Below are 14,072 nucleotides of genomic sequence, written 5' to 3' on the forward strand. Positions count from 1 at the left end.
TTCCCTCCCAGGCTATTAAGCAAAAGAACAGCAGGGGAAACTGCCAGTGTGGTTTTGGTTTTCTCCAAAGCAAACTTTTCTACCTTTCTACCTCAATTTTTAGAAAGAAGGCATTAGTAAGTCAAGCTGGAGCAAAACTGTCCAAAATATAAGGTAGTGAATATCCATTAGGCTAAAAATGATGCATCTCATTCTGTGTTTTGGGAAGCCTTTTATGCCTGAGAATATTCAAGGAAGGAAATTACTAAAGTTGAATGATCTTTTGTAAATAACATCCTACCATCCTGTGTTTCCTTGAGTGGTAGTAATCTAAGCCATCAAACTAGCACTCTGATTCCACAGACCAGCAAGTGGTACCCCTGTGAAAGAAAAGAAAGAGAGACATCTAAAGGATGAAAAGATACATCAAGGAAGGTAATGTACACACACATATATACACATGTTACCTTCCTGGATGGCCTTCTGCCATATTACCTTGTTCTTTTATTAATCAATCAGGCTCTTCAATTTCTGTATCCAGAAGCAATTCAAGTTGCTAGGAATGAGCCCCGTCCCCCTGCCAACCCACCAGGTCTGAGAAAAACGTTTGACACTCCTTGCGCTTTGCACATTTAAAACTCAATGTAAGGTGACAAGAACATTAAGCTGCCCAGTGAGCAAAATGTGAAACTAATCATTATCTGTTCTTAGCCATGGGTATAGTAATTGGCAAATTAAACTGCCTGAGAATAGCTGGGCCACCTGCATCAGAAAGCATCACCTTGGAATGACTAATGAAGACAAATGTATGCTTTACTGACAACTCCAGCAGCCTGAAAAGGCACACTACACTCCCTACTTCATTTACAGTAAAAGTAAGCACCCTGCGGTTTTTTTATTTGGAAGCAGGGGTCCCCAGCTCCGGGATCCGATGCCTGAGAATCTGAGGCAGGAAATAAAGTACTCGATAAACAAAATGTGCTTGAATCATCCCCAAACTATCCCCCACCTCCCTCCCGTCCGTGGAAAGATTGTGTTCCACGAAACCTATCTCTGGTGCCAAAAAGGTTAGGGACTGCTGATTTAAAGGAATAAAACCTAACCACCTTCAATATTTTGTACATACATACTGATTGAATTGGACTTCCCAGGCGGTGTTAGTGGTAGAGAATCCTCCTGCCAATGCAGGAGACACAAGAGATGTGGGTTCGATCCCTGGGTCAGGAAGATCCCCTGGAGGATGGCAAGGCAACCCATTCCAGTGTTCTCGCCGGGAGAATCCCATGGACAGAAGAGCTTGGCGGGCTACAGTCCACAGGTTTGCAAAGAGTCAGACACGACTACAGTGACTTAGCATGCCCACAATGCACTGGTTGAATTTACACTGTTATTTACTCTTGAAAACCCAATGCTTCTCTTTTTAAGCTGGCAAACTGGGATCAACTTGATGACTAAAATGTTGAATTGCAGCTTTATAACAACTAGATTCAAATAAATAAAACTTCAAAAAATACCTTTGTTTTAAATAAACTTGCTGCTATTCATCCATCCATCCATTCTGGGATTCATCCATCCATTCTACCTACCATGTGCTAGGTACTGCTTGATATTTGGCAGAGAGAGGGGGGGGGATGAATGACAGCTCCTTAAGGAGTCTGTCAACTATTGGAGGAAAGCTGAACACACACAGCCAATTGCTACTTCTTGTAGAAATCTTTTCAGAGCACCTTCCCTTTCCTTGGAGACTTCAGAGAGGAGGTGACTCTGGAGCTGCATTTTAGGACCAGGTAAAAAGGGTACAAAATGAGTTTTTGTGGCTGAAGAGGTTTGAGAAAAAAAGCCTTGGAAAATGAGAGACAAGCGTGTGCAAAATCAGTAAGAAGGCTGTGGTCTGAACGAGAGAAAGAAATCACCTTCAGAGTATATGAAGGAAATAAATACAAGAGGCCAGAAAGTCAATCAGAGAAGGAAATGGCAACTCACTCCAGTATTCTTGCCTGGAAAATCCTATAGACACAGGAGCCGGGTGGGCTACAGTCTATAGGGTCGCAAGAATTGGACACAACTTAGCGACTAAACCACCACCCCCAGAAAGTCAACAGATGATGGTGAAGGCCAGGCAAGGGTGAGGCTGTGCAGGGCCCCAGGAGACAGGTCCAGGATGTGGGATTTCATTCTATGGGGCAGTTGTTTGCAAAACACAGGCCAGGGGGACCCTCGGGTCACAGGAGGAGAGGGAGGCAGACTGGGGAGGAGTCAAGAGTGAGGAAGCGGCCAGCCAGTCAGGACTCTGGGTCCTCAAACTCTGCTTCAATCCCAGTAGCTTGGCCAATGTCTATCTCCTACCAGGGCTTCTAAATTTTTAAAATATGTTTTTTGAGTTTGGAAAAGTTTGAGATTTACCACAGTTGTGAAGCTAATACAAAGAGTTCCCCTAAACACTTCACCCAATTTCCCTGGACATTAACCTCTTCATGTTACTACAGCCCATTCGTCACAGCCGAGAAGCCAGCCCTTGTACAGCACTGTTAACTCCAGGCTCCAATCACATTTCACCAGTATTTCCACTCGCGTACTTTCTCTGTTCCATAGTCCATGCCAAGACATCACACTGCATTGAGTCACCGTGTCTCTTTCATCTCTTTTGATGTGTGACAGTTTTTCGGTTTTTTTCCTTGTTAACTCATGACCTTGACAGTCTGGAGAAACAGGAGCCAGGGATTTCTGTTCTCACTCTGGGTTTGCCAGATGTTCTCCTCATGACTAGACCAGGGTTATGGGTTTGGGAAAGAATACCACAGAGGCAAGGTACATTTTCATCCTGTCATATCAGGGGGCATATATCATCAACAAGTCTTGGCACTTGCCACGCTAACCTTGAACACTTGGCTAGGTGGTGTGTGTTGGGTTTCTCCACTGTGAACTCACCACTTTCCCTCTTCACATGCACTCTTATTTGGAAGCTGGTCTCCCCGACCCACACTGATGGACGAGGGTAAGCTTCACTTTCTGGAGGGGGCTGTATCTACCCACATTATTTGGAATTCTTCTACAAGAAGATCGGTTCCTCCTACTCCCTGTATTCATTGGTTCAACCCTTTATATTATGGTGAACTCATGCATATTTATATTTTAGATTATAATCCAATAAATACCACATTATCTATTCGACAACTATTCCAGCTTTGGCCACTGGTGACTTTTTCTGTTGTCCCTCATATTCTTCTGATGGGCCCCCATCCTGTTGTTTTCTGAGCACTTTTACTATTTTAGGGAATCGCAGATAATCCAGTCTTACATTGTACTTTCACTACCATAGCTCCAGAACCAGCCATTTTTCCAAAGATCCCTTGTCTTTTTTTTTTTTTTTTTTAATGGAAGATGATATTTAGAAACTAGTATCTGCATATGGGTGTGCTAGATGCTTCTGGGGTATCACTGCTCCCAGGCCCTCTCAGCAGAAAGTGAGGAAATGTATGCGTGTCTGTGTGTGTATATATGCATATAAATATATAATATATATGACAAATGATTATAGAAACAATTATAGCTCTCTCTATATATATATATATATAAATTGCTTCTATAATCATTCATCCATATATATATTACACTAAACATGAATTCATAGTAATGTGTCCAACTATACCCCAGTACTAAATGGTTCATTCTGGTTTTCCCTCCTTGCTTATCTGCAAAAGCCCTGACAGAGAGAACCTGGCTCTCACCATCCATCCATTTACTTATTTATTTGACTCAAGTATTCGAACCTTCTTTTGAAAATGAAATTCTATTACTTTAAAATAATAGAAAAAAAACTTGAAAACAAACACAAATCCGTTTGAGAGGTATTTTACAGGATTAATTCACAGAACTTAAGTGATTGGATGTGGAAAGTGAGAGAAGCTAGAAATAAATGTGGATTAAGTAATGGGGTGAACAGTGTCTTTTTATCTCAGTTTAAAAAAAAATACACAGGGGGAAAGGATTTGGGAAGAAAATAATTGAGTCTGGGGAATTTAGAATGGAATATCCATGTGGACATGCATCAAAGACCTCCTGAAATGAGGGTCAGGATTTCAAGAGAGTTCTAAGCTGTAAAAGTAAATTTTAGGATCTTAAGCCTAAAAAGGAAGATAGAAAATCTTGGGGCCAAATAAAAAGGCCAGGAAAATAAAATGAATAGAAATAGAAGGTAATGGACAACAGCCTACACAACACTACTACTGAAAAATACATGCTGAATACAGGAACATGTACTATCTCTCCACTGATTTAGACCATCTTTAATTTCTTTAAACATGCTTTGTAGTTTTCATTGTATATATCTTGTACTTCTATTATTAAATTTTGTCCTAAGTATTTTTTATTTGATGCCATTTTAAATTGAAATGCTTTCTTAATTGTATTTTTAGATCATTCATTGCTGGTGTAAAGAAATGTAAGTAGTTTTTAATATACTGATCTTCTATCCTGCAAGTCTGCTGAACTCATTTACTAGATCTACAGTTTTTTGGTGAATTCCTTAGGATTTCGTATATATAAGACTGTGTCATCTATAAACAGTTTGTTTGAAAGTGAAAGTAAAAGTCATGTCCGACTCTTTGCGAGCCCATGGACTATAGAGTCTATGGAATTCTCCAGGCCAGAATACTGGAGTGGGTAGCTGTTCCCTTCTCCGGGGGATCTTCCCAACCCACGGATCAAACCCAGGTCTCCCACATCGCAGGCAGATTCTTTACCAACCCTGAGCTATCAGGGAAGCCCTTGTTTGTCCCTTTTCAATCCAGATGCCCTTTATTTTTCTCGTCTACCTGCTTTTGTTAGAACCTCCAAAATATAACTGAATAAAAGTGGCAAGAGCAGACCACCTTTTTTTTTTTGCTTTTTAATCTCAAGTAGGAAACTTTCAGTCTTTCACCATGGATGCTCGCAGATATTTCATTATCAGGTTGAGAAAGTTTCTCTAGATTCTCAGTTTGCTGAGGTTTTTTTTTAAAAAAAATAACTTATTTATTTCTGGCTGTGCTGGGTCTTCCTTGCTGTGTGGGCTCTTCTCTAGCTGCAGCGAGGTGGGGCAGCTCTAGTTCTCCTTGAGGTGGCTTCTCTTGTGGAGCGCGGGCTCTCGGGTGCACAGGCTTCAGCGGTTGCAGCCCCAGGGCTCTGGAGCACAGGTTCAATAGTTGTGAGGCACAGCCGCAGTTGCTCTGTGGCATGTGGGATCTTCTTGGGTCAGGGATCAAACCCATGTCTCCTGAATTGGCAAGTGGACTCTTTACCACTGAGCCACCAGGGAAACCCAAGTGTTTTTTAATGAAAGGTATTTTGTCAAATGCTCTTCCTGCATCGATTGAGAATAGTCATATGGTTTTTGTCTTTTTTTCTATTAATATGGAGTCTGATATTGATCAGTTTTTGAATGTTGAACTAACCTTGCATTTCTGAGATAAATCCCACTTAGTCATGGTGTAGAATCCTCTCTACATGTCGTTGCACTTGATTTGCTAGAATTTTATTGAATATTTTTGAGTCTACATTTATAATATTGGTCTGTATATTTGTTTGATTTTGGTATCAGGAAAATAGCACAACTGCAGTTTTACATATTAGCAGGAAACAATTGGAAGATAAAAAACTTAAATTACACCTAAATTATTAAAACTACATTAAATTCTTATTGCTAAATGAACCAAGAGGTATGCACAAATCATACACTAAAAACTATAAAACACTGCTGAGAAATATTAATGAAGAAACAACATATATTTATGGATTGAAAGGCTCAATACTGATGTCAATTCTTTCCAAACTGAGCCTTAAATTTAACATATTCTCAATTGTAATCTGACTAAACTGATTACTTTTAGAAACTGACTAGCTAGTTCTAAAATTTATATAAATTCTCAGAAGAAATATCTAAGCCAATATTATAAAAGAACAGCAAAGATGGAGGGCTTACATATCTGGCTTGACGTCTTCCTGTAAAGCTACAGTAATCAATACAGTAGGGCCAAGCATAAGAAGCAATAAAATCAGTGGAACAGCATAGAGAGCTCAGAAGTGGGTGAACACTTATCTGGTCACTTGATTTTTGCAAATACCACGTAGGCATTCCAACAAGGAAAGAAAAGGCTTTTCAAAAATACTGTTAGAAAAATTAAATATCCTATAAAGAAAATAGTAAGCCCTACCCTGACCTCTTATAACATACAAAAGTTAACTTCAGTAAGGATCATAAATCTAAACATAAAAGCTTAAACTATAAAATTTCTCAAAGAAACCACAGAAATTTTTTTGACTTGAGCATAAAGCTATTTTAGGATACAGAAAACAGTACTTATGACTGGATTTTGAAATGTATGAAAAAAAATTTCAGAATTTTTGAAAAGATTCTAATAAATTACACCCTCCAAATTAAAACCTCTGAGCAACAAAAAAACATCATTAAGAGAATTAGTAGGCAATTCATAGATTAGAATTGGAAGGAAATAGTTGCAATGTATACATTAATAAAATACTAGAGACATATATATCTTATACCTCAAAAATAAAAATACATACAAACAACCCAACACAGAAGGATGTGGAAATAACGTAATGAATACTTTAAGATATATGAATAGCTAGTAAGCACATGAAGACGTCAACATGTTAGTTATCAAAACTGCATATTACATCACAATGAAACATTACTACAAACCAAATTCTAGCTTACCAGAATGGCTAAAATTAAAGAGACTGACAGACCAAATGGCTAAGGGTATGTAACAACTAAAACTATCATTTAGTGTTGGTGTGGATATAAAAGGGTGCAGCTAACTTTGGACAAAGAATTCTTCTAAAACTACACCTACTATGACTAAAATCCCACTTTTAGATACTGACCTAATAGAAATGAATCCCTAGGGTCACAAAAGACTTGATTGAGAATGTGCACAGCAACTTCATTCATAGCAGTCAGAGCCTGAGAAGAGCACAGGTGTCCACCGATAGAACAACGGATAAACAAACTATGAAACAGTCACGCAATCAGACGTCACTAAGCAGGAGACAGAAGGGAACTAGTGACAGACTCAAGAACAATCTCAAACGCATACTATGGAAAAGAAGCCTGACACAGAAGAGCGTGCAGGATACGAATCTATCTATGCAGAGTTCTGGAACTAGTGCAAGTGTTAGCAGCTCAGTCGTTTCTTACTCTTTGACACCCCGTGGACTATAGCATGCCAAGCTCCCCTGTTCATGGAATTGTGTCTTAAAGCGTTCAGTTCGGTTCAGTCGCTCAGTCTGTCCAACTCTTTGCGACCCCACGAATCGCAGCACGCCAGGCCTCCCTGTCCATCACCAACTCCCGGAGTTCACTCACACTCACATTCATTGAGTTGGTGATGCCATCCAGCCATCTCATCCTGGGTCGTCCCCTTCTCCTCCTGCCCCCAATCCCTTCCAGCATCAGAGTCTTTTCCAATGAGTCAGCTCTTCTCATGAGTTGGTCATGACTAAAGCGACAGAGCACGCACGAAAATTAGAATTGATTTACTCTGGGAAGTGGGTGGAGGTTGAGATGTGCTGGAAAGGAGCATGAGGGAACTTTCTGGGGGTGATACACACCTGGATAGCACAGGTCTATGTATTTCTTAGAACTCATGGAAATAGACACTTTAGATCTATGCATTTTATGTATACAGGTGAATTTTAACATAACAATTTTACTTAAAAAATAAGAATCATGTAAAAAATCATAAACTTTGAATTCTAGTAACGGTGCATATGCCAAAGTATTTGGAATAATTGTAGAGATGTCTACCACTCACTGAGAAATGTTTCCAAGAATGTGGTGGGTTCACAGATGAAGAGAGAGATGTGTAGAGGTGAGCATCTGAGTGCCCACTGTAAATTTCTTTCAACTTTTCTGTACAGTTAAATATTTCTCTAATAAAATGTTGCTAAAGGAAAAAAAAAATCCTTAAAAAGTGAGTCTTTCACAGTAAATAACAAATAAATTAAAAAATAAAAGAGAAAATTTCAAAGGAAAAAAAGAAGAAAGCAACAGTCGCTCAGTCATGTCCAACTCTTTTTGACCCCACAGACTGCAGCCTGCCAGGCTCTCTGTCCATGGGATTCTCTAGACAAGAATACTGGAGTGGGTAGTCATTCCCTTCTCCAGGCAGTCTTCCTGACTCAGGGATCAAACCCATGTTTCCTGCACTTCAGGCAGATTCTTTACCATCTGAGCCCCCAGGGAAAGTCCAATAAATAAAAGGAAAAAGTTCAAAGGAAAAAAAAGAAAGCAATCCCAAGTTCTTAAGTTACTAGCCATGTGAACTTGGCAAAGTTTTTAAATAAAGAGTCTATGTCTAAATTTCCTTATCTGTAAAGTTAAAATGATAAAAAGCACCTTCTATGTGCATATGTTAGTCACTCACTCTCTGGCTCTTTGAGACCCCCATGGACTGTAGCCCGCCAAGTTCCTCTGTCCATGGAATTTTCCAGACAAGAATACCGTGAGAATACTGGACTGGATAGCCATTCTCTTCTCCAGGGGATCTTCCTGACCCAGGGATCGAACCCAGGTCTCCTGCATGGCAGGTAGATTCTTTACCATCTGAGGCATCAGGGAAGCGCAGCACCTTCTGCACAGGATCCTTAAAGGGCTACACTTGCTAATATATGTAAAGAAGAGTTCTTGATATAAATAAGCACGGAGTAAATGTCTCAGCCACTATTTCTGGTGAGCATGGCATGCCCATGGCCATAAACCCATAAAAATAAGATGTATCAGAAGCAGAAGAGGGGGACACTGTGTGCACACTTGAAGGGAATTGTTACGTTTGTTGCACAGATGACATTAGACTCACTGTGATTTTTTTCTTATTTTCTGTGCACTGGGTGTCATTGATCAAGACCCCTAAGTGAATGAGCTAGTAGAATGGAAATATTATTTTAAAAAACTCATAAAGCATATTTTTAGAAATGGTATTTCCTTGACTTTTGTTCCAGGAAAATAAGAACACACTGCATGGAGCCTGCTGGGCCCAGAAAAGAAAGCCTGCCAGATGCCTCAGCAATAAACAGAGTGGGGCTTTGGAGAAGAAATGGAAATGAGAGCATATAACATTATGGTTCCAACGCCCTCACCATCTGATGTTTAGCCCACTGAAAGGATGGGGTTTTTGGAAATTCACCTTTGTAGGTCACCTTTAATTAATTTTCTTATTTATTTGTTTAGCAAACATTTAAATCACAGCCTACCATGAGCAACATTCTATGCATGCCCCCCAGGACATAAGCAAAATGAAGCTGAGTGAGGTAATTTTAGGAAGAAAAAAAAAGTTCTAAGTGCAGTATAATGAGAGGTTAGTCCTATTTGCACCTGCCACATCCTTTTTCAATATTTATTCTAAAAATACAATCTTTAACATTTTCAATCAATAGATTAAGCAGCCACATATTTTCATAAATGACAGGGATGCTCAGGAAAAGAGACAGGAGGATGTGTTATGTGAGTTATGTCTTACTTTGCTGAGAAATGCCTAAGTAGAAATACATTTTTGTAAACTATTTCCTACAGTGCTTGTATTATCATTTTTATAAATAGATACTGTAAACACAAGTAGGATTTCTTAATGTGATATCTTTGACTTTCAATTTAGTAAATGCTTCTGAGAAGAAAACTGGGCTCTAGAATGTTGAAAATTGACTCATTCTATGATGAACACTGTCCTTTCAGTTTTCAAATATATACACTTGTGATAATTCTAAGAAACTGATATTGATGAATTTTTACCCAGAATTTTAAAAAACAACAAAAAAATTCTTTTAAATTAAAAGAAAAGTACATCCTGTTCCCTTGACTCATCTTTATTTGGGGATTATACGTTCTGTGCTAAAATTTAGGATGGAAGTTCTAACAGGGATGGTATTGTTCAGCAAATAGCAGTCCTTTGTGTGTGTGAACATTTTCAAATGAATGGAAATGGTCTTAGACATTTTATCTGGAAAACTTTCGCCTATAGTATTTATTCAAATATTCTCCATATTTTCAGGGAAGAATTCAGAAAAAAATGGCTTTCTCATAAAAAGAAGCCATTCCCTTGTGTCTATTTATAAAGGAACTCTCTCTCCCCTCCCTACAGGACACAACACACAGGCTCTGTGCTATCAATAGAAGCAAAAGATAAAATTAAAGAAACACCGACTGCATGCCAAATTCTGGGATAACAGAGAAGAGAAAGCCGGTCAGCAATCACCTCTCCTAGCCCTTATCTTTTCCTCCCACTTATCTTTCCCAGGCTGGGGATGCCTGTGACCTCTTTTCTGAGGGGAGACACAAGCTGTGAGTCGGTGCCCTGCACTTTAAAGTCTTATTCTTCTTCCTCTTGAGTGAAACCTTAACTGTTAAGAGGAAATAAAATGTTTTGTGTCAATGAAACTACTCGGTCACTTGGAAACCATCTTTCTGGGTTTCAGCACCAATACTTCTATGAGCTTAAAAAACATTCTTCCCATTTAAATAATAATGAATTTACAGAAGTACATTAAGAGCCCCTATATGCAAATAAATGGTTTCCCTGGGGGCCCAGTGGTAAAAAATCTGCTGGGCATTGCAGGAGATGTGGGTTTGATCCCTGGGCCAATAAGATCCCCTGGAGAAGGATATGGCAACCTGATCCAGGATTCTCGCCTGAAGAATCCCATGGAAAGAGGAGGCTGGTGGGCTGCAGTCCATGGGGTTGCTAAAGAAGCTGGACATGACTTAGTAAATAAGGAACAACAGCAACAATATTCAAATAAACCTCTCCACTGACTTCAGGTGAATCCACTGTTTTCTAAATCAATACCTGTTGCTTAGGATGATCAAAGGCAAACTTTTGTTAGTTCCTCCCCATGCAGACTGTCTTAGAGTAAAATTATTATGGAGAAATTAGGGATTCATAAGGCAAGACAGAGAAGGTTTTTTGCTGTTGTTTTTGTTATTGAGATTTTTATTAACCACAAGCTCATATGACTGCATTTATTGAGAGAGCAATACATGAGCCGTGAACTTCCTGATGTTCAAGCTGATTTTAGAAAAGGCAGAGGAACCAGAGATCAAATTGCCAACGTCCGCTGCATCATCAAAAAAGCAAGAGAGTTTCAGAAAAACATCTATTTCTGCTTTATTGACTATGCCAAAGCCTTGGACTGTGTGGATCACAAGAAAATGTGGAAAATTCTGAAAGAGATGGGAATACCAGATTACCTGACCTGCCTCTTGAGAAATCTGTATGCAGGTCAGGAAGCAACAGTTCGAACTGGACATGAAACAACAGACTGGTTCCAAATACGAAAAGGAGTACGTCAAGGCTGTACATTGTCACCCTGCTTATTTAACTTCTATGCAGAGTACATCATGAGAAACGCTGGGCTGGAAGAAGCACAAGCTGGAATCAAGACTGCCAGGAGGAATATCAACAACCTCATATATGCAGATGACACCACCCTTATGGCAGAAAGTGAAGAGGAACTAAAAAGCCTCTTGATGAAAGTGAAAGAGGAGAGTGAAAAAGTTGGCTTAAAGCTCAACATTCAGAAAACTAAGATCATGGCATCCTGTCCCATCACTTCATGGGAAATAGATGGGGAAACAGTGGAAACAGTGTCAGACTTTATTTTTTGGGGCTCCAAAATCCCTGCAGATGGTGACTGCAGCCATGAAATTAAAAGACGCTTACTCCTTGGAAGAAAAGTTATGACCAACCTAGACAGCATATTCAAAAGCAGAGACATTACTTTGCCGACTAAGGTCCGTCTAGTCAAGGCTATGGTTTTTCCTGTGGTCATGTATGGATGTGAGAGTTGGACTGTGGAGAAGGCTGAGCGCCGAAGAATTGATGCTTTTGAACTGTGGTATTGGAGAAGACTCTTAAGAGTCCCTTGGCCTGCAAGGAGATCCAACCAGTCCATTCTGAAGGAGATCAGCCCTGGGATTTCTTTGGAGGGAATGATGCTAAAGCTGAAACTCCAGTAATTCGGACACCTCATGCGAAGAGTTGACTCATTGGAAAAGACTCTGATGCTGGGAGGGATTGGGGGCAGGAGGAGAAGGGGACGACAGAGGATGAGATGGCTGGATGGCATCACAGACTCGATGGACGTGAGTCTGAGTGAACTCCAGGAGTTGGTGATGGACAGGGAGGCCTAGCGTGCTGAGATTCATGGGGTCACAAAGAGTTGGACATGACTGAGTGACTAAACTGAACTGAACTGCCTTGAAATGAAACATCACATAATTCTAACAAATGTGCTCTATCTAGTTCACCCAAATTAGGAAGGCTTCCCTGTATTAATTTTGTCTCTTTCACAAGCATCCTTGAGGTTCTTTATTCTTAATTACTTATGACTATGTTTCAGGTATTAAGAGCACACTTGAAATTTACAATTTTTCTAAATTCCTAACACTTATTAGCTTTGTTTTCTGCTTAGACCTGTTAACCTAATTTTGTCTTCAACACTTCGGGGGATAATGCACTGCTTATCTTTAATTTTTGCATAGCTGTTTCTATATTCAGGAACCCAAATTCAAGTTTTAGTTTACTCAGTATGAATTTGATGATCCTATAATGTGAGTTAAAAACCACACTTATTAATTTTTTTCATTCTTCTCCTTTTCGTTTCAAATTTGAACAGATACTTCTTGAAAATTTTATAATCCAACATCATGACCAATCTTCCACCAAGCATTGGTGGCCTAATTCTTTTCACTTTTCTAAAGTTCTGTGGATTGTGATATAAAAGAAAAAGGGAAATGCAGAAGGACGATGGTAGGCCTATTACTGGACACATTTCCTCATTTCCCTCTGCAGCTTCTTGGACAGTGTGAGAACCCAGGGGCTCCACCACAAATCCTGAGAGGATGGACCTGCAGAGAAAAGGGGAGGAAGGCAAGGAAGGCTGCAGACCTGGTGGTAACTTGAGCTGAGTCCCCAGGCCACAACTTGGGAGGCAGACAGATGGCCAGAGCAGCAACTTCATTTCCTAAAGTGAAATCCACCAGAAATTAACAGTGTGCAATTTGTGGGGATTCCAGCACACTTATTAACAAGTATGCCAAATGAGAACCCAAAGTCATCTGCAGGTCTGTCATTATGATGGATACTGATAAAAAAATCATACATTTACTGTTAAAAATAGCACTAATAATCTCATAATGGGGATATTGGTTCTACCAGAACAAATTCTACATAAAAAACATATGTGAGTTAATATTTAAAGGCATTTCCTTGCAGACTTCAGATATACATACAGGAAGACCTAAATAGTATGGCCAGCAGAGCAGCTCTAGGTAATGTGGGCAAGAATTTCTGGCTGAAATCCTATTTTCTGAAGACTTACACTTAGTGACAAATGTCTGCTTAAAACTGAACTTGGCACAGATCTTAGGTTAGTAGAACTCCATCAAATGCAACAAAAATAAGGATTAAGTGTAGTGGAAAACCCTATAAACTTGACTTTCAGAACAGACCAGAGCATTGTGTGCAAGGGAAACCAAAGGAAATTCTCAATACTTACTGATCTTTTTATATAGAAAATTACTTTGGCAAGTGCTAAGATAACTTACAGTCCAATAATTACCAGTACCTCGAAAGGAATAAGTAAAAAGAACAAGAACTGAGCCCCAGAAAGGCTCTGTCAGTTCTAAAAATGATTGGCTTACTCTTCAATTTTTCAAAGTTTCATTTTTTTTAGTGATGTCAACTGGCTCATCCCACAGTCATATATAAAAATACAATGGACTAAAACAATCTTCAATTTTTAGAGTAACAGAGTTTGAGACCCATCTAAACATTGAGATACACAGCTCTAAAAATTTTGAGAGAGCAGACATTTGTTTTCGAGCCCTAAATAATCTGGTAACCCTAAATAGAGACTTTGATTTTAATAACTTTGGGGAATAATAACATTTTGTATTCTCAGGGAACTCCAGTCTTTGTTTTTAGACCTCAGCTTTCAGTCACAGGAGACCTAAACACTCAAGTTAAGTGTTTTAGTAGATGGAAGACAATTACCAGGAACATTAAAATATCTCCAAGTCAAATGACCATATAACTTCT

The 14,072-nt window shown here is 39.3% G+C and overlaps 1 protein-coding gene and 1 long non-coding RNA gene across 3 annotated transcripts in view; one reads left to right on the forward strand and one right to left on the reverse strand.

Moving 5' to 3' along the window:
* The window catches only part of ENOX1 (ecto-NOX disulfide-thiol exchanger 1), a 662,416-nt gene that overhangs the window by 306,195 nt on the left and 342,149 nt on the right, over window positions 1-14,072 (reverse strand). The gene's annotated exons all lie outside the window — the stretch shown is intronic.
* On the forward strand, window positions 2,896-10,414 carry LOC120883190. The gene is made up of 3 exons (XR_005725706.1): window positions 2,896-2,974; window positions 8,980-9,168; window positions 10,116-10,414. It is a non-coding gene; the product is annotated as an uncharacterized LOC120883190 (long non-coding RNA).

The sequence above is a fragment of the Oryx dammah genome, unplaced genomic scaffold (genome assembly GCF_014754425.2).
Source record: "Oryx dammah isolate SB20612 unplaced genomic scaffold, SCBI_Odam_1.1 HiC_scaffold_24, whole genome shotgun sequence".
Classification (NCBI taxonomy): Eukaryota; Metazoa; Chordata; class Mammalia; order Artiodactyla; family Bovidae; genus Oryx; species Oryx dammah.